General features: G+C 36.9%; 1 long non-coding RNA gene across 4 annotated transcripts in view; it reads right to left on the bottom strand.

The window, feature by feature from the left end:
• Positions 1 to 411: 411 nt before the first annotated feature.
• Positions 412 to 19,086, bottom strand: part of LOC310903490 — a 45,483-nt gene continuing 26,808 nt past the window's right edge. Inside the window, exons 4-5 of one of the 4 annotated variants that reach the window (XR_014587584.1) lie at positions 11,896 to 12,082; positions 412 to 734 (exon numbers count right to left, since the gene is read on the bottom strand). This is a non-coding gene — a long non-coding RNA (uncharacterized lncRNA). The other 3 variants (XR_014587585.1, XR_014587586.1, XR_014587587.1) reach the window with 3 other exon arrangements.

Raw genomic sequence — 19,086 nt, 5'->3', positions numbered from 1 at the left:
TAAACTCCAAATGACTGTAAAGCCCTTCAATTTTTTACAGGATTTTAGAACATTCCCAATGTCTTCTCTCATTGTAAATGAGATAAATATGCAGATGTTCACTTTTAATGTGTTATTAATTGAACTTACATTGAACTTTTTCGTTCTGAATATGTTCTTTCTTTTCTTCTCTCTCCTTCCTTCCTTCCTTCCTTCCTTCCTTCCTTCCTTCCTTCCTTCCTTCCTTCCTTCCTTCCTTCCTTCCTTCCTTCCTTCCTTCCTTCCTTCCTTCCTTTCTTCCTTTTTCTTTCTTTCTTTCTTTCTTTCTTTCTTTCTTTCTTTCTTTCTTTCTTTCTTTCTTTCTTTCTTTCTTTCTTTTTCTTTCTTAGTCTTATTCTAAGAGCTTATTTCTTTCTACAGATACATATTTGGGCATGTTAGAGAGGGAGAAGATACTTCTTGCAATTCCTTGCATTTATTGTGAAAAAAAATATAAGTATTCCTACAAACACTTGTAGAAGGCTTTCTTAATTAAGACTTTTATTTGTAAGGAATATAATATATATATGGAATGTTGATGCCATCAAGTTCATTTTGTCCTTATCATAATTCCAGTGGAGTCACAAAAGTCTTTTTATTTTTCAGGAGACGGATACTGCCAGAGTACTTGTGTGTTTTCCTGGTGATGACTTCATCCCATCCTTCTTCAGACAGAAGAGAAAGGCCAGCATCTTTGTCTTGATAACTCTTCTTACCTGGAAAGAGCCAAGGCAGACTGAATGATTTCTACTTCCCCTCTACCAAAACAGTAGCTTTTACTGAGTCTATATAAACTGGCATGATGAAGGCCAATGCAGATTATTGTAGTCTTTGTTATCACACAGTTTATTAAAGGACCACTGCACTGCAATTACAGAATGAGTAAATCTGTGGGCAGCCATCTGGGATGCTTGAGATGAGCCTCCAGTGCTCTTGCTGTGCCCAGGCCTGAGCCAAATGTCACTGACAGCCAACAGGAGCAGCTAATTCAGTGGAATAAAGATTGCTGTAATCAGGTCTTTTATTTCAAGGTCTTCCATGATGTTTGTCTTTCCTCTGTGGCAGTGGTGGTAGATGGCAGCATTTTAGGAATATCAGAAATGGCCTCTAGTGACCCTTCTAGTTTTCATTTAAACTATAAGTTATTGTAGAACGAATTAAAATGATAACCCTCAGCTGAAAGAGACTGACCACCACTTTCTATCCATCTGTAGCAGGGTGCATTCAGAAGGACATATCTGGGCTTTAAATATGTTTATTGAACTTGATTATTTTTTATCTTTTAAAATCTTTACAATTTTTTTTAAATGTTATTTAATTGAAAATTCTTCACCACATCTGCAATGTATTTTGGTGTTTGTTGAACAATGAACAACACTCTTTGTTCAACAGGCAGCATTAGGTAGAAAAGTACCTAAGTTGCAGGTTGGGGTTCAGATACTTTGTCAAAGAAGCATGATGAAAACCAGTAACTACCAACAATACACTCAGGCCTCACTGGTGCAGTTTGGACCTAGTCCAAACCCACTGAAATTGTCATTATGCTTTGAATGATGCCTATAGGAAGCTGGCACTTAAATATTTTCTGCCCTTACACATGCCACCTCCCATCCCAGTGTAATAGTCCCCAGATTGTACCATGTGCTGGGGACTCACCTACTACATCCTTCCTTTTGTTTTAATGGCTCTCCGTACCCTCCTAGGGGCTGGTTGTGTGTCCAGCAACACAACAGAGCAAAACAGAAGAGGGACTTAGTGATGCATGGTTTCAATAAAGATGTTTGTTCATCACTCTTTGCTATGGCTATACCCTCTGTTAAAGTCTCTCTGGTTGACTGAGGGAGTTTTTGGAGGAGGAGGGAGGAGAAAGGAACTGAAATATTATTTGCATTTAAGCCAAAGTACTAGCCGCTGCGCTGCTATTAGGAAAGAGCATATACTTGTGTCCCTGTACCTTCTATGGGTTCATGAGCCATGGGTGTACCTGCTAATTCAAATCCACATTACCACTGCTTGTGTCTTTCTGCACAGCATGGCACAACAGAATCGCTGTCACTGAAGAAAACTATTAAAAAATATAAGCAGGCAGCTTGAGTTTCTCATTTTTGTAAGAATTCGAGGTCTCTGGAAAATAAGATTAGCAAAAACTAAAATATATGGTAGACCTGCTATTTGCAATTGAGAAACCTTGTAATACAGTGATTGTCTATTGCTCAGCATGACAAAAAGCTAGACATAGAGCAAAGCTGCAACAGAAAAACAGGGAAAGCAGTAAGAAATAAGTGGGAAACCAAGTCCCTTTTAGATTTGGGACAGTGAGTGGCATGATAAGAAAATCCATTGTGTACTTTCTGTTGGGCTGAAAATCTACTGCAATTTAGACAATGAGAAGCTCTTGTGGCATTGCGCTAGTACTGCTGTAGTTAATGCTGCTCATGGATGGCAGAGCAAGGGAAGTAATCTGATAAATGAAATGTAACCACCTGATGCATAATTCAGTCTTGCAAGGGCAGTGTAGGAAAACAGTATCATATCCAGACAAATTAATCTGTTTTAGGCTTATGACTATCTCAATGCCTTCCCTTTCATTGTCAGTTCAGTCACAGGTATATATGAGATTATGATTTCAAATGGAAAGTTCTTTTCCAATAGCTATTTTTGAAAGACGTTGTCTCACAGCAAAATCTCTTTAGTGAAGTATGCTTTCATTTTGAAGTACAATAGGAACTGTCAGTTAGAACCATCATTTGTTTTGCTTTGTTTTTTTTTTTTTTTCCTATTATTTGTGTATTATCAAACTCGGGAAATACATTTGTATGTAAGCAGTCAGTGCCAGAAGTCTGAAGTTTCATTTGTAATTTCAGATGTTGGCACCAATGTAGTGCATTATGCTCACCCACCCCAAGCGTAACCAGCTGATTATTAACAGGTGCATAAAGTTTCCTGTGTCCACATAATGTGACACCTTAATAAAAATGGAAGGGAAAATGAATTTATGGCACTTTGTGGAAGATTTGGCTATGGAGAGGTTTGGTTCCCTGCCCCAAAAGGCATCTGGGTGCCCTGATTGCACAGACCCTGGAGCTGGAGACCCTTGGCCAAATTCTTAGGTGTTTGTCTACACACCATGGTTGAAGTCACGTAGCAGTTGGTGGTGCAACACATACTGTGGGCAGTGTTTAGGGTCAACAGGCTGTCCTGAAGAACCTGAATTTTTGATATGACATTTTTGGCTGGTACTGAAATTGACTGTAGACTCCACTAGAACAAATTTAGTACCTATAACAGAGAATGAATATCTGTTAGGCCTCTGGAGTGACTCCCATTCCCTCTCCCTTCCCCAAATACAACTCTTCTTTTTCTTCCAGCTTTCATTTGTTTGTTGTACTAGGCATAAACTACTTGACATGAACAAGCCACTGAACTCTGCTCAGCTTGCAGCCTGCAGTCTTTACATGCAGGCTATTTTATGTCCCTGCAGACCACATCAGGGTAGGGGAGGCTCCCTGCAAGAGCAGAAACAGTTCACATGTGAAAAAACTGCAGCAAGGGGGAGTTGACAGGACATGAAAGAGTGATTTCAGCATGGGTGTTAGGGATTTCACCTATGAAAATTGAAGATTCAATGTCTTCTATTATCTTTATGAGTAGACAAGCAGAGAGTGTTCCTGTGTCTCCTATCTCTCAGGATATCTGAAAAGATTATGGATAATCTCTGCACAGTAGTGACACAGTGAACGGCCATAGATTCACATATTGTTCACAAACAGGGTCATGGCTTTAGCAGCCAGGGATAGAAAAATGTCCTTTTGAATCAGTTATTTTCTTATTCTACACTTTATATCTTGTTTCTCCCCCATTAGAAAGGTTTTTTCTTGAAACAATAGAAAACAGCAGATAAGGAAGCAGGCCACAACAGATATAACCACTTAGTTTCTGTCACCTAGGCAAGCACACTTTCTTCCTCTCTAATGTAAAGGCACAAAATGCGAACAAAAGCACATTTTCATTCACTAAGTTCCTTCAGTGCTGGAACTGATAAAATCTTAAACATGCATCCAGAGCCAGCAGCAATTGAAGAAGGAAAGGGACTCTTTCTCAGTGGATACCAAACAAATGAAAAAGGAAAAAATCTTAACATTACCCAGAGCTGTAGCAAAAGCAAGGAATAAGTGGGTTAGAATTCAGGAAGAAAGGTCTTTTGAGGGTGGTTTAACATGATGCTGCCATTTAAATTTCTGTTCAGGAAGTCCCTAAACTAAAGATTGGCAAAAGCTGGCAGGGAATAATAGGGAAAGGATCACTTTTTTTTCTGTCTTTTCCTAATGCTCTTTCCCTAAATAACTACCACTAAGCACAAAAGGTTGGATTTAATAGACTTTTGGTCTGTCTCAGGGTGGCTGTTTCTTACATTGTTAAGTAAGTCTCCAGACGCAAGGCTGGGAGAAGAGTCTTGACAGTTCAATAGCAGTGTGGAATGGAGAGAAGTGGGTATTACTGCCCTCACATCTTTTTTCTTTTCTTTCTTTTCTTTTCTTTTCTTTTCTTTTCTTTTCTTTTCTTTTCTTTTCTTTTCTTTTCTTTTCTTTTCTTTTCTTTTCTTTTCTTTTCTTTTCTTTTCTTTTCTTTTCTTTTCTTTTCTTTTCTTTTCTTTTCTTTTCTTTTCTTTTCTTTTCTTTTCTTTTCTTTTCTTTTCTTTTCTTTTCTTTTCTTTTCTTTTCTTTTCTTTTCTTTTCTTTTCTTTTCTTTTCTTTTCTTTTCTTTTCTTTTCTTTTCTTTTCTTTTCTTTTCTTTTCTTTTCTTTTCTTTTCTTTTCTTTTCTTTTCTTTTCTTTTCTTTTCTTTTCTTTTCTTTTCTTTTCTTTTCTTTTCTTTTCTTTTCTTTTCTTTTCTTTTCTTTTCTTTTCTTTTCTTTTCTTTTCTTTTCTTTTCTTTTCTTTTCTTTTCTTTTCTTTTCTTTTCTTTTCTTTTCTTTTCTTTTCTTTTCTTTTCTTTTCTTTTCTTTTCTTTTCTTTTCTTTTCTTTTCTTTTCTTTTCTTTTCTTTTCTTTTCTTTTCTTTTCTTTTCTTTTCTTTTCTTTTCTTTTCTTTTCTTTTTTCTTTTCCTCTCCTCTCCTCTCCTCTCCTCTCCTCTCCTCTCCTCTCCTCTCCTCTCCTCTCCTCTCCTCTCCTCTCCTCTCCTCTCCTCTCCTCTCCTCTCCTCTCCTCTCCTCTCCCCTCCCCTCCCCTCCCCTCCTCTCCTCTCCTCTCCTCTCCTCTCTCCTCTCCTCTCCTCTCTATTTCTCTGTACAGACTTTTATTTTCCTTTTGCAGGATTTGCTGTAGGAAGAAAATAAAACAAAACAAAACAAAACAAAAAAGTAGGATTTATGCTTCAGATCTGCAAATGTTAATAATAATTTATACTTCATTTTACAGAGCTATCGATATGCCATGAGGGAACTGTGTGTGTTGTTCGCAGAGGTTCAGTTTTATTGAAGAATATACCCAAGGAATATTGAGAGGATTCAGCTAAGATATATGGAAGATCTGGGAGGAAAAAGCAGCACCATTTTTGTAGATTGATTAGGAAAGGGACTTTTTGTCTCCCGTTCATGCCTCAGGACTCTTTACCCAAAGGAAAAGGTGGTCAAATGTATTGGCATTGACCAACCTTTTTTTTTTTTTTTCCACTGAATAAACCCTGCATTTTTGCTATCTTGCTTTATTAGTGCTTTCATTTCGTGTTCATAACAAATGGATGTGTAGAAGTGGCATGATTTCCATCTGCTTAAAGGTTCTTTTTTACAAGCTCATGAAGAGAGAGATTTCTAGAATGATACTCACAGGTATTGTTAAAAAAAAAAAAAAGTTGCTAAGTTTCTCTCCAATGATATATATATTTAGATGAACAGAAACATCCTCACAGTCAGATCAAATCTAAATTGCTTTTTTTGTATGGCCATCAGGTCTGAATCTATATTTCTACACGGTTCATTTCTGAAGAATTTGCAAATCAGATTTTGTTCTTTGTGCACTGAAATATTAATACATATTGCATATCTATTTTTAACATTTTTCTTTGTTTCACTGAGCATAGGTCAGAAAAAATGTCTCTTCCTCCACATGCTGATCTCCAAATTAAGTAAAGCAGCATTAAAACAGAGCACATAAATACAGTAAAAATATAAATGAAAGAATTTTGATAACTAGACCTGCTGAAAAAAAGTCTGTACAGACAGTAATATAGTTACTCAAAAATATCTTAAAGACCTTTTGCTCTACCTGCTGCACATAATAAAACATTCAAGGAATTATAGATTATGTCCTGGAATACATTTAGATCATTATTTCTAATAACAACAATGCAATTCTTTGAACAGAGAGCATTTCACATATACAGAACAACAATAAAATAAATAAAGTATATATTGCACTGAAAAAAGAAGGCCACGTTTCATGATTTACTTGGGGTTTGGCAGAAAAATAGTAAAAGATAGATATTATCACATAATGACTATGAGCTGTCTGGTGAAGATTCTGTCAGTGAATAATTACAGCAATAATTTTGTTTTCTGTAATTTAATATATGCATATATATATATCAACAATGGAGATAAACAAATCTTGACAAGCCACAGCCCTCAGTTAAGGGCCAGTTTAAGGGCAAAATTTCTATTTGTTACAGAGCACACAAAGCCACCAAATAGAACCTTTTTTTTTTTTTTTTTCTTTTCTTCTCTGAAGAGCCAGTGGACATCTTCCTGGAATTATGGTATTATTCAGTACTCTAATTCTGGGCACCACAGTACAAAAAGGACGTAAAACTGTTGGAGAGTGTCCAGAGAAGAGCTACAAAGATGGTGAAGGGCCTAGAGGGGAAGACGTATGAGGAGCGGCTGAGGTCACTTGGCCTGTTCAACCTGGAAAAGAGGAGGCTGACGGGAGACCTCATTGCAGCCTACATCTTCCTCACAAGCGGGAGTGTAGGGGCAGGTGCCAATCTATTCTCCTTAATCACCAGTCATAGGACCTGCAGGAATGGTGTCAAGCTGAGGCAAGGGAGGTTTAGGCTAGACATCAGGAAGAGGTTCTTCACTGAGTGGGTTGTCGCACACTGGAACAGGCTCCCCAGGGAAGTAGTCACTGTACCAAACCTGTTGGAGTTAAAGAAGTGTTTGGACTATGCTCTTAGTCATATGGTCTGAATTGTTGGTCTAGAACTGTGTGGTGCCAGGAGTTGGACTCGATGATCCTTATAGGTCCCTTCCAACTCGGGATATTATATGATTCTATGATTCTACGAATTAGTGAGCACAGTAAAACAGTCAGCATGTCCCAGCTTGCTTCTTCAGCTCTCACCTTTTGTTGGATCCTTCCTGGTGATGTGCCAACACCAGTGAGGGTTGGCTTCTCAAAGCTCCTGGAGGTTTTTGCTCTGGCCACTCTAAGTTGTCTTTTCTTGGCTATTCCCAATTTAGGAGTACCCAGTCTAGTGGTTTATTACTGCCTGTTGATTATGTAGGCACCAATGCACCTGGGAGCAGCTATACAACCCATAGGCAAGAGCTGCAGGAATGCAAAATGGCCCTGGATCTTGTGTGGGTGTGATTTCTGACACTGGATAGAGATAACAGCACATCAGAGACCTTGACCAAGGCAAAGCTCCTGAGGGAGGATGGGGCTGCCCAGTTTTCTGTGGACAGGAGCACTGTGTGCCTCTAATAGGGACAGTGGTGGTCTCATCTGTGGAAGGGATGCTCTGCTTGAGATGCTGAGTCACAAACAAAATGAAATGAGCAGGCTATTTGCCTTCAAGCAGGACAAGTTGGAGATCCATAAGCTATTCATAGAGATCCTACAGAACCATATAGCAGAATCCCATGTTTGAAGGAAGGAGAGACAATGCTCAACAGAGCAATGGTTGGAAAATCCCAAGATAGGGAGGGTGGACACTTGTCATTTCCAATGGAACCACAAATGCCACTTCTTTGGCCATGGTACTACTGCAATTGTATAATAGTCATGTGGTTTGCAGGTACAGGGTGATGGAAACAGGCAAGGAAGATGATGTCCCGTCAAGGGAGGCATCAAGGTCAGCTGAGCCTTTACCAAGAATATGTATGAAGCTAAAAATGGAAGGTGATAATTACTGGAGCCTTTCTCCTGTGGGGGATGAAGGCATTTATCTATGTGTCTGGGGGAGCAGAGGTAGTGGAATGGGAAGAGGTTTCTATGACTGAAATAGGGTAAAAATTCCACCTGTCTTCAAGAAAAACAAGAAAGAGTATCCAGTTTCACGTCAATCCCTGAGAAGCTTATGCCATTTCCTGGACTATACTGCTGGCTGGATTTGTTTTCAGACTGAGGTGTCTTAAAATACATATATCATCCAAGAATAAGATAGGTTGGCGAGCATACAGCAGGGGATCCTCATGAGAATAGAATGTGTCTGTGTATATATCTCACTGCACTGCTGACTATTCCCAATCCCATTTTTTTTTTTTTTTTGTCAGCCTGTACCTGTAGAAGAGACAGGTAGAGAAGGCTTGAAATTTCAGACTGGAATTGTGTTTAATTATGCTATATCAGACCTTAGTCTATTGTAAGACTAAGGAAGGCCAGGAAAATGCCCAGTACAATGGACAAAATATAGCTGATATGCTTCATGCTTGAATGCTTGGGAGTCACTAGTTGTATACTAATCATTAGGATTAAGGATCATTAGATAATTCTAATGATACTGTCTGGGGGATCACTGAGCCATGTGGAAGAATGTCATTTTGATTGAACTGTTGTCTGGAGTAAGCACTGAACCACCCCCAAAATCTTTAGATTTTGGACCATTTTGGACAGTTTGAGCTGGGAGCAATTTTAGTAGACCTGCCAAAAGTCAGGATCAATGGCTGCCTGGGATCAGCGAAATCTCACTGCACAAAACAGAACAAAGAGAAAAAAAATATTAATCCAGCCACAATCAAAAGGCATTTATTGTGGAAGCTTTATGAGCAGAAATTTGTTCAGTTGCATTTCCATCATGCTGAAAACAGCTTGCTGTAGATTAAATTAATTTTTTGGGTATGTGACTGGGAATCATTGACATGAAAACAAAAGTGATAAACACTAGATGTTGGATCAGTTTTCCTAGGCTGGGCAGCTTAATTACCTTCATCATGACTTGAAGAATTCACCCCTTACTAATGTTTTGTCTGCTTATCTTTATGAATCATGTTCACAAGTCATGAATCACAAATCTTGATATTAAAAAAATCTTCATAATAAACTCTCACAAATCCTGGGTGCTTTCATCAGTTTTTGTCTGGCTTACTTTAGAGATCAGTTTGATTTAGGTGATATTTGATTCCCCATGGCTTTGTTTTTTGTTTTTTTTTTTTTTTTTCTTTTTTCTTTTCCTCTTTTGTCACTTCTTGTGGTGATTAGCTTTATGTAAGCATGTTATCCATAACATAAATCGAAGTAGCTGGAAATAGCAAAAGATTATGGTCATGTATATTCATGGTTGTTTGATGAAAGAAAGACATTAACACATTTAGATTCTCCATCATTTGCTACCACTTCATTTTCTAGAAAAATAATAAAATAAAAAAAAGAGGAAGAAAAGAATGAAAAAAAATGCTCTAGAAAATTCATGTATTTATGAGTAAAATTATCAAAACAGGTAGAACAATAGCTCACTTTTTCTCTCTAGTTTGCTGATTTGTAAATTAACAAGGAAAAAAAATGTTTTTCTTGTTCCATCAACAGGTTATATATCAGATTCTACTCTTGTAAGAAGTTCAGTTTTTCCTTTTCTGTTTGAACATAATGAATTTGTATGCTCTTGAAATAACCACTAGAACCACTTTGACAAGTGGGAGTGCCTACACTGGTGTTGGAGAGATTGCAGCCAGTCTGCACAAGTTGTCAGATGGATTTTTTTTTTCTGAGCATCACCTGTCAGTATTTTTCATATCAATTTTATTATCTGTTAAGTAGGATCATAGCAAAGAGACATCCTTTCATGCAAGCTCTGTGTTATAAAGTGTGTCATTATCCAGGTGAAGGGAAGGACAGCATCTAATCTGGAGACTTTCATCCTGCAAGCATTAACACAGGCTCAGTGCATTGCTGAGTGCTCTTTTGGTTACCGTGGATTCCTTAACTGATTTTTTATACATAACAAGCAGAGCAGAGATAAGTATCTCCTGCTGTTAGTCCTGCTGTGCTACTGTAAAATGACAGAATTACTGGTCAGTACATGTTAAAATTAGGGTAATTTTCCCTTTGTCTATTTAGGGAGGAGTAGCAAAATCTGTCATTCTGACCAACTTGCTGAAGGTACCTAGAAAGCCCGAGGTCTCCCTGATATCTGAGCCTGGATCACCTGAGAGCCATCCCAAGACTTTTGCCAGATGAGGGGGTGCACAGTTTCAGCAGCCATATGGGTTGGACACAAGGTCCATGAAGAGTGGAGTCTGCTTATTGGCCCTTGAATGTATTATGTAATACTTGACATACAAGTCGAGGCAAGTATCTCCTGACAAGTTGGATCTACTGTTCAAGTACAGAAAAATGCCAGTTCACTCTTGTGAGGGCTTCTAAGGAGTTTCACTGGAGAGATGGGGTGAGAGGTTTCATTAGATATGTGGACATAGGGAGGACGTTGACACCAATGAACGTTGAAATGATTGGCTTATTTATTATTGAAGATAAATGATGGACTCAACGAATGTCAATGGGCCTCCTTTGAGTTGACCAGCAAAATAAAACTATAACTTCCCCACAGCTTTAAATATTTTATATTTCATCCAGATGAATCTCTGTTTTATTAGCTTTGGCTTTGTCTGAGGTAGAGTGGGTCACAGATTAGATTTTCTATTTCTTGTAACATCAGTGATTTGATGAAAGAGAGGAAGAGGTCATTCTTTCATTTGGGGAAGAAAAAATGAAGTTCTGAGAGTTTCCTGAAGAAGGGAAAACTTGGAAAAAAAAAAAGAAAAAAATAAAGCTTAGAAATAATCATGAAATAATAAAGCCTGGCACAAACTGGAGGCTGGAGCTCAGCTTCTGGGGCTTCCTTGCTCAGTGGTGGCTTTTAGTCCCTCTCCATTCCCAGCACAATGCAGAAAACAGGAGACCTAGAACCTGAGATTTAATTTTCTGCTTCTACATCAAGAGTGCCTTTGGATTCTGGGGATGTGGCACAAACTCTCTTGGTTTCTGGGTTCCCTGCTAGCTTGGAATGTGGGCAGAAATCCCTGGTTAGACCTGAGGTTCCTTCGTAAGGCTTTCATTACTGCGTTGCTGTTGAAAAAGACAAATGAAGTGAGACTTAACACTGCAAGCTTAGATAAGCACAAAGAAAGGAAAAATGACAATTACCAGTTTGATCTTATAACATAATAATGTAAGAAACTGTATTTAAAACAATATGAGGCAATGAAGATACTGTAATTAAGGAAATAATACATACATATTTAATTAAAAACACAATTTATCTAAGAATATTCACTCTGTTTTGAAACAGTAATTTTAAATCTCTAAAGCTCTAGTTGAACAATATAATTTTCATTTAATACTAATCTTGGACCTGCACATTGAAGACATTCGGCACAGAGGAAATTAGATTTTAGTGACTTGTATAATGGCTTGTCTCATGGATCCCAAACTGTGAAAAGTAACGTGAAACATGCAAGTCCAGCACATAATTATCCTTATTGCATAATGCTAACAGTAACACTTGGTGCTGTCCAGCTTCTAAAATAACCAGCACTGTTACTTGTAATTTCTAGAGATTAAAAAAAAAAAAAAAAAAAAAGACATGATAGACATGAAGAAACTTTGAAATGTCAAATTCCTTTTTTATTACCATTTAAATATATTTTCAAAATTACACTTACTTTGAATAAAGTCATAATGAATAAGTCTAGTTGCTTTGTGTTTCTTTTGATGTTTTATGCTGTATATTTATAGACTCTGGAAAAAATAGTACAGTAATGAAATATTAAAGCAATCCTGTAATGGTCTTCTCTCTTTTTCTGTTCTTCTTCTTCTTCTTCTTTTTTTTTTTTTTCCTTTAATGAAATACTGGAAAAAAACACACGCGTTTTACGAAACGCTTCCAAAATCAATGTCCAAATAAGACTTGCCCATGCAAATTCAGGCAAAAAACTAAAAATTATTATTTAAGACTGTGACAGGGTGAGAAAGGAAGATATAGTGATGGAACAATGCTTTCCAAAGTATTTCTAATCAGTTCCAGGAACTGATTGGTGCCTAACATCCTGATCATCTCCTTGTGTTCATTCTTTTCCTACTTAACGTAGACTTTTTTCTGCTTCTTTTATAAGTTTGCAAGAATTTAAATTAGGGTTATATTTAAAAAAAATCAGTTTTTATAAAAGCTTCTAGAATGCGATGTTTTCTTCTTTCTAAGTCATCAAGTTTGACTTCAGATTTCTTACCAAAAGACCTGATCCACTTATTGAAAAAAATAAGGTATTTCACTGACTTTTCTTTCATATGTCCCCTCTCATTGTCTCAGCTGGGCATTTAAGCTCCTTAGCTCCTTTCCATATAATAGCAAATGATATTTGCCAGCATTACTTTCTGATATTCAGTTTTAGAGATTCTCAGTCATTGTGAAACTATGTACCTTCTAGAGGTGTTGTGAGTACTGTGATTAAGACAATGTTATGTGCAGTTCATTCTTTTTTCCTACCCTCTCCTTGTTCTTAGCATGGGAATTTTGAAATAAGTATCATATGGCAATCCTCCATGTGTTTATTGTTATCAAGAATATAAATGAAATATAGTAATGCTTGTGATTGCAGGGATCCTGGAGAGTCGTTATACCACAGTGTCAGACTAAGCACTGAGAAGTACTTTTCTGCATGTGGGAAACTCACACTGAGATTTCAAATCAGGAATTCTTACTGTGCTGTTGGATAGTAAACCCACCAGATGTAGGGAAAAAACAGGTGGCTTCTGCAGTGTAATTTTAGGATATGATTAAAGCCTGACCTCAACTCAGTGCTTTTTGGGCAGCTAGTATGCAAGAAGACTTTGATATATTGCAGTAGCATCTAACTCCAATGATTTACTGTCTTGGACTAGGTAATCCCTTCAAGAACTGTCTATTCGATTTCTAGGAGACAGCATTACTTTCCTCAAATTGGCAAATAACAAAGATATTTTGGAGCACTATATCCCTCAAACTGATTTATTAGAACAAAACACAGAGTCTTAGCCAACAGTGGTTGTAAAATGCATTTGATTAGCTGTAATTTAGACACACAATTTGCATGAGAATTAATTCTTTCTCAGAAAGATTCTGTATGAAGTAGACATATGAATTTTAATAATCTGTGTTTTAATAGATCTGAGGTATCCTGAACTCTAGAGATTGTTTCTTTGTCCTCTGTTGTGCCAAAAAAAAAAGCAAATACATTGAAGCTAGAGGCTTTCATCTTGGATTCTACACATACAAAAGATGGCCATTGAAGCTTTATTATAATAAAAAACAGATGCTCTGGGCTTACCATATGGCCTTAGGAAACTTGTTTATGTTCAAAGCTGATCATTGGTTTTCTATCAGAAAATGCCAACTTGTTTAAAACTGAAACTGTAAGAAAGAGCTACTTTTGATAAACTTTCTGTTCTAATGTTCAGGGTTTTTTGATTTGTTTGGCAAATGGTCACCTCTCCAAATTTCAAGTTTCAAATCTTAAAACTGATTTTCAATGAGAAAAAAAAAGTAAAGTAAAACAAAATATTTTTGCATTTGTTGAAGTTAAATCTTTTAGGAGATCTAATCCACTTGAGGGAATTTTAAGCCTGGAATATCTCAACTTCTGCTTTTTGTCCCAAATCAAGATAGAACTTCCTCTCAAACTCAGATGTTCTTGTAGCTGGCGATCTGTTTTTACCATGCTCTATTTAATAATGCTCTAACATGAGAACCTCCCCAGGTTACATCGATCATTTCACTGTAGAGACAGCAGCAGATGTTCTAAATTATATATTTTTTGAGGCTATATTTTTTTCCTGACAGTTTGGCTTCTGTTTCAAGGTTTGTTTTTTGTTTTGTTTTGTTTTGTTTTTCCACTTCCAGAAGAAAACAACAAACCCAAGTCCACAACATTTTCTTGATCAGAAAAACACCATCCCATTTCAGGACTTCACTGTAGAGTGGGAAAAAGCTCCAATCGAGACTTTCTGCTGAATTTTCATTATATTGTGTGGTAAAAATCCAGCTATTTTTCATCTGGGAATCAAATTTCCTCTGTCACTGAATGCCAGCTAAAAACTCTGAGACTGTTTCTCACTTCTTCCATACAGGATGGCCAATCCTTACCTGCCTGGTCCTAATTGAGAGTCTGCTTTCTCCTTTCATGTTAAGCCATTTTATTTTTTTTTCACAACTGAGTGATTCAGAAATATATATTTATATGTAAATGATAATGACATTTATAGCTATATTTCCTTAATTTCTCTCTATAACTTTAGGTGAGGTTTTAACTGATGTTATTTAACATATTTAACAAATTTATTAACAAATTATTTAACAATAATTTGGAAGTCTATAGTGATGAAAGTTTTGGATATGTCTGTATTTAAATGAAATAAATCAGAATTGTTAGAACTGTTTAAAAAACCATTATTTTTCTTATTGATTGTATTTTAAAGAAAACATAAATGGTGAGAATGTAAAGCTATTAAAAAAATGTCATCTAAAACTGGGATGTGGGAAAACATATTTTCTGTAAAGAATTCATTTACTTAAATAATTTAAGTAAACCCAAGGAACTGAAGTCATGCATAACACTGGCAGCATAATACCCATGATATCACTGTTCACCATAACCAGAACAATGCAAGGCCTCACAGGACTCCTTATTCACCGTACATGCAGAGTGTTTCAGGGACTGTATTAGGCATGGGGGGAGACCAAAACAGCTTCCAGAAAGTTGGCTGATTTTCTAACTAGGAAAGCAGCTGTGATAAAATAATGCGTATTTTAGTGTTTCATATTCTTCATTAGCCTGATAACTTTCTCAGCATCTTTCACATTCTGTAATTACTTCTCCCAGGTGCTAGCTAGCAGGCTTACAAGCATTTAGAAGGTCTGAGTTCCGTGCTGTCTGGTCCATCTTAGAAAAGTGTGTTCAGCTAGTGAAATGCCTTGAGAAACCACTTTGAACAACTTTGAAGAGGGACTGTACCTGTGCCTAAGTAAGAGCCTGCAATGCACTGAAATAAAGCTAATCTATTTCAATGAGGTCCATAACGATTTAAGTGTCCAAGCATTAGGGGACTGTACCAATTTAGGAAACTGGTCTTTTAACTAGATTAGTTATATCAATGTGTTTATCCATTTATTTCTAATTTAACAGTTGTCTCTAAACAGAACTTAGTGATAGGTAACTGCAAAAGACAATATGTCCCAAGAACCACTTCTCCATTTTGAATATTACCCAGGAGGTATGTAACAGGATTTCTATTAACTAGACTTAAGCAGTATCAAGGAATTGCCTGTTTATTTCAAATACCATCGAGAATCTTGTTTAGATTGTTAGTGAACTCATCACAGATGAAATTCAGACTGTTATTCCTTTGGCTTTTTTACTTAACCTCTTAAGGATGTTATATTTAAATAATCTCTAAATCAGAAAGAATGCTTGTTTTGGAAAAAAATAAAGGAATAGAAACACCTGGTAGGAGAATACTATTACAAAGCGGTTCTGATAAGAACAAGGGAGTCCTGTAAAATAACTTCAAGAGAATTTGGTTGATAAAATACTCATTTTTGTTGAAACATAAAATATGATCCAAGTAGAGAGATTTAGCTTTGCAGCATGATAAGTTTCCACATGACCCACAGCCAGTCAACACCTCAGCTCTCCTCTGATAATTACTTAATCTCTCTATACATGAGGGAATTTGATTTTATTGCTGCTATCCTTGCTAACATCCCCCTCTGTTACAGAGTTGCTAACCATCATTTCCTTTCAAATTGTCAGCCTGATTAATGTAATTAAGTTAAACTCAGGCTGCCACCTACAATTTTAAGTGGCAAAACCATTTTAAAGAGTTTGCACCTTTGGCCCCTCACAGCTGACACATCCCTGCTTTTCCTGAGAAGTTGTTGTTGGCTTCCCTGCCCAGAGTAATCGTTGGATAAAAAAAGTCTTGTGCCGGAGCTGTGGTAGCTCTGCCATTTTACGCTTCTTGTCTTGCTTTCTTCTCTCTCATTTTGAGAGAGGTACATGTGAGACTCAGAATGCAGGCAATCTGCAGAGATTAGTGAGTCTGATTTTTTCCTGCTGTCTAAAACATCCTGGCTCACCTGATCAATGGCAAAGAAAGAATATGGCAGGAACATGAGCTGGCAACGATCTTTGGCAAAATGGCCATAATGAACAGTGGGTGCCTGTAGCCCCTCTCAGTAGTAGAAGACATGGGGACATAGGCTCAATTCCACTTGGTCAGGGAGCTAGTGTGCTGTCAACACAGCTGGAGCAGGAGTGACCTCTGGCACGGAGGCAGTGAGCATAACCTGCTTCCAAAAGAGAATATGGGATCATCACTTTAATCCTTTTTCTGTTGGGCAACAAACTTTATGAATATCATGATTCTTCATAGCATGGGACACTAGTTGTTCAACAACATGCATGGGAAACTAGTGTTTTTTGGACAGAAGTGCTATTAAAGCAATGTGATCTTTGGGTGATGACTAGCTCAGGGAGCTCAGGTGATGGGTAACATGCAGTGTTCCCTAGGAGCTCTCTTTCACTGATATTTACCCTATAAAAGCACTCTCATTTCCAGCTGTATACTTTGATATAAAATGGTGAAAAATAAGTTTAACAGCCTTCTGCTATATTCTGTCGGCTTCCCATCTGTCAAGCCGTTCTTTTATAGTTGAGCTAGCTAGCTTATATTAGTCATTTGGGAGGTACTGCATTGATTTACATTACAGCATGTCATAAACCAGTATGTGATGAATCTAGTGTGCTAATAAAAGCTAATGATACAAGTAGAACAATATAGGATGGGATAATGCTAATGTTATACCTTTCTGAAAACATATAATTAAATCTTCCTTAAGCTTTCTACTGTCTATGTAGGTTTTGCTCCATAATCTCAAGGTTATATTTACATATAATTTTTTAAATGGTTTAGTATTTATTCCTCACCACAAAGGAGAATAGTGGTGCATATATATTGTTAAACCAATGATTGATTTTGCCTACACATAACTTTTCAATTGTTCTAGCAACAAATTATAAAATTTCACATCCATGGGAATCAATGCTGGTTTTCACTACCTGAAAATCTAGTCTTATGTCTTATTGATTTTAGTTTTGAAAAACAAAATGCTGTGCTTTCTTGACAAGCAGATAAGGTAAAGAAGTTACATCCTGAACATGGAAGAAATTCTTGGTTGCTGTGTGTTGAGCCAGTGATGCACAGACACCCTTCATCTATTGGGTCTGGCAGGAGAGAAGCTTAACAGAATTTCAGGTGTCAAGAACAATTACGTGTTAATTAAAATGATATATTTGCTTGTCCCCAAGGTCCTGTACTCTAGTTCTTTAACAACATGCAACAAAAATATTGAAACTTTTTTTTTTTCTCAGATATTTGTACAACATAGGAAGTATCTTTTTACTTTTTCAGAGGTTGAAATTCACTCCATCTCTTGTAATACAATGGAAAACCTTCTGACTCTCCTTCTACTTAACCACTTTTCCTTGAGCATCTCGTTCTGTGTGCAGGGAGACTCTGTGGGGAATGATCCACAAAATACATAATCTATGAGTAATTAAAATTACTCTTGGGCTAATACATACGTTATATAGTTGTCTTGAAATTAGGTTGATCATTATGCTTTTTACCCCATAATGGGGAAATACTGGTCTTGCTTCCTCCTAAGGATAACCCAATCTTTGACCTTACTGAGTTGCGGTCTTCTTTTTATTTTATTTTTTTTTCTTTTTCCTTTTCCTTTCAGGGCTTTTATACTTGTAAATGTCAGTATTTTTCTCTTGAGTTTTAGTGAAATCTGCATCAGCCTTTCCCTCTCTTGTTTTAGATGTGAAAATAGTCAAATATTCTGATGTGCATGTTTTCTCCCTCCCTTCCTAAGCAGCTCTGTGGCATTCTCCCCCACTAACACTTTGCTTGCTAGCTTATGCTAGAAAGGTTAATAATGAAGAGAATGTGTGATGAGCCTTAGCTAACAGATTTTTCCAGAGAGAATAAATCAGAACAAGCCTGTTTCTCTGCTATCTTTTCCACTGAGATTCAAAGCCCTAGTGGCTGCTTCAATTACTAATTATAAGTTACACTCAGCCATGAAGGGAACAAAACAACAACAACCATGTGACTTATGTGATAATCACAATTTGCTGCTCCAATGTGAGTTTGGATTGCTGAATACTGATGGACTGTAAAAATTTTTTGGCTTTGGGTCAAAGAAAGGAGAAAAATCTGTAAATGGAAATAAAGGAAAAGGAAAAGAGAAACAAAAAGGAAAAGGATCCTTGAATAATATGAAAGAAATAATAAAGATGTGAGAAGCTAAGTCTACATGATGACATTAGAAGGTGAAAAGTAGCCTAAATTTATGGCATAAATGTGTCTTAACTGTTTTTTTGTTTGTTTGTTTGGTTGGTTGGTTTTTGATGGGCAAAGGGTAGTAAAGGAATGAGAATGGCACAGCAAGTTTAGCAGATGGTACTGTCCAGGACTCCTTGCTTCTTTTAATCTTGTCTCCTAAACTCTCTCTGTCTCATTTCCCTCCCTCCTAAAGACTCCCTTCTGATCTCCCACACCTTTTCTCACTCTAACAGTTTATTTTCCTGTCCTGCACTGCTTCCACCCCATCCTGGCTACTGTCTATTTGATTAGTCACCTACATCTGTTGTGACATACTACCCCTCATTATCTTCAGCCATCTCAATTTTCATCTTCATTCCTTGTCTCTTTCACTTCTAATTCTATGTCCCAGTCATCATCATTAATCTAAGCCTATAACATGGTTACAGATTAATTTTTTGCTCTCAATTTGCTCTTCTCCTCTCTTC

Source organism: Anser anser (assembly GCF_964211835.1).
Source record: "Anser anser genome assembly, chromosome: 8".
Lineage (NCBI taxonomy): Eukaryota > Metazoa > Chordata > Aves > Anseriformes > Anatidae > Anser > Anser anser.
This window is presented reverse-complemented; position numbering and strand designations above follow the sequence as displayed.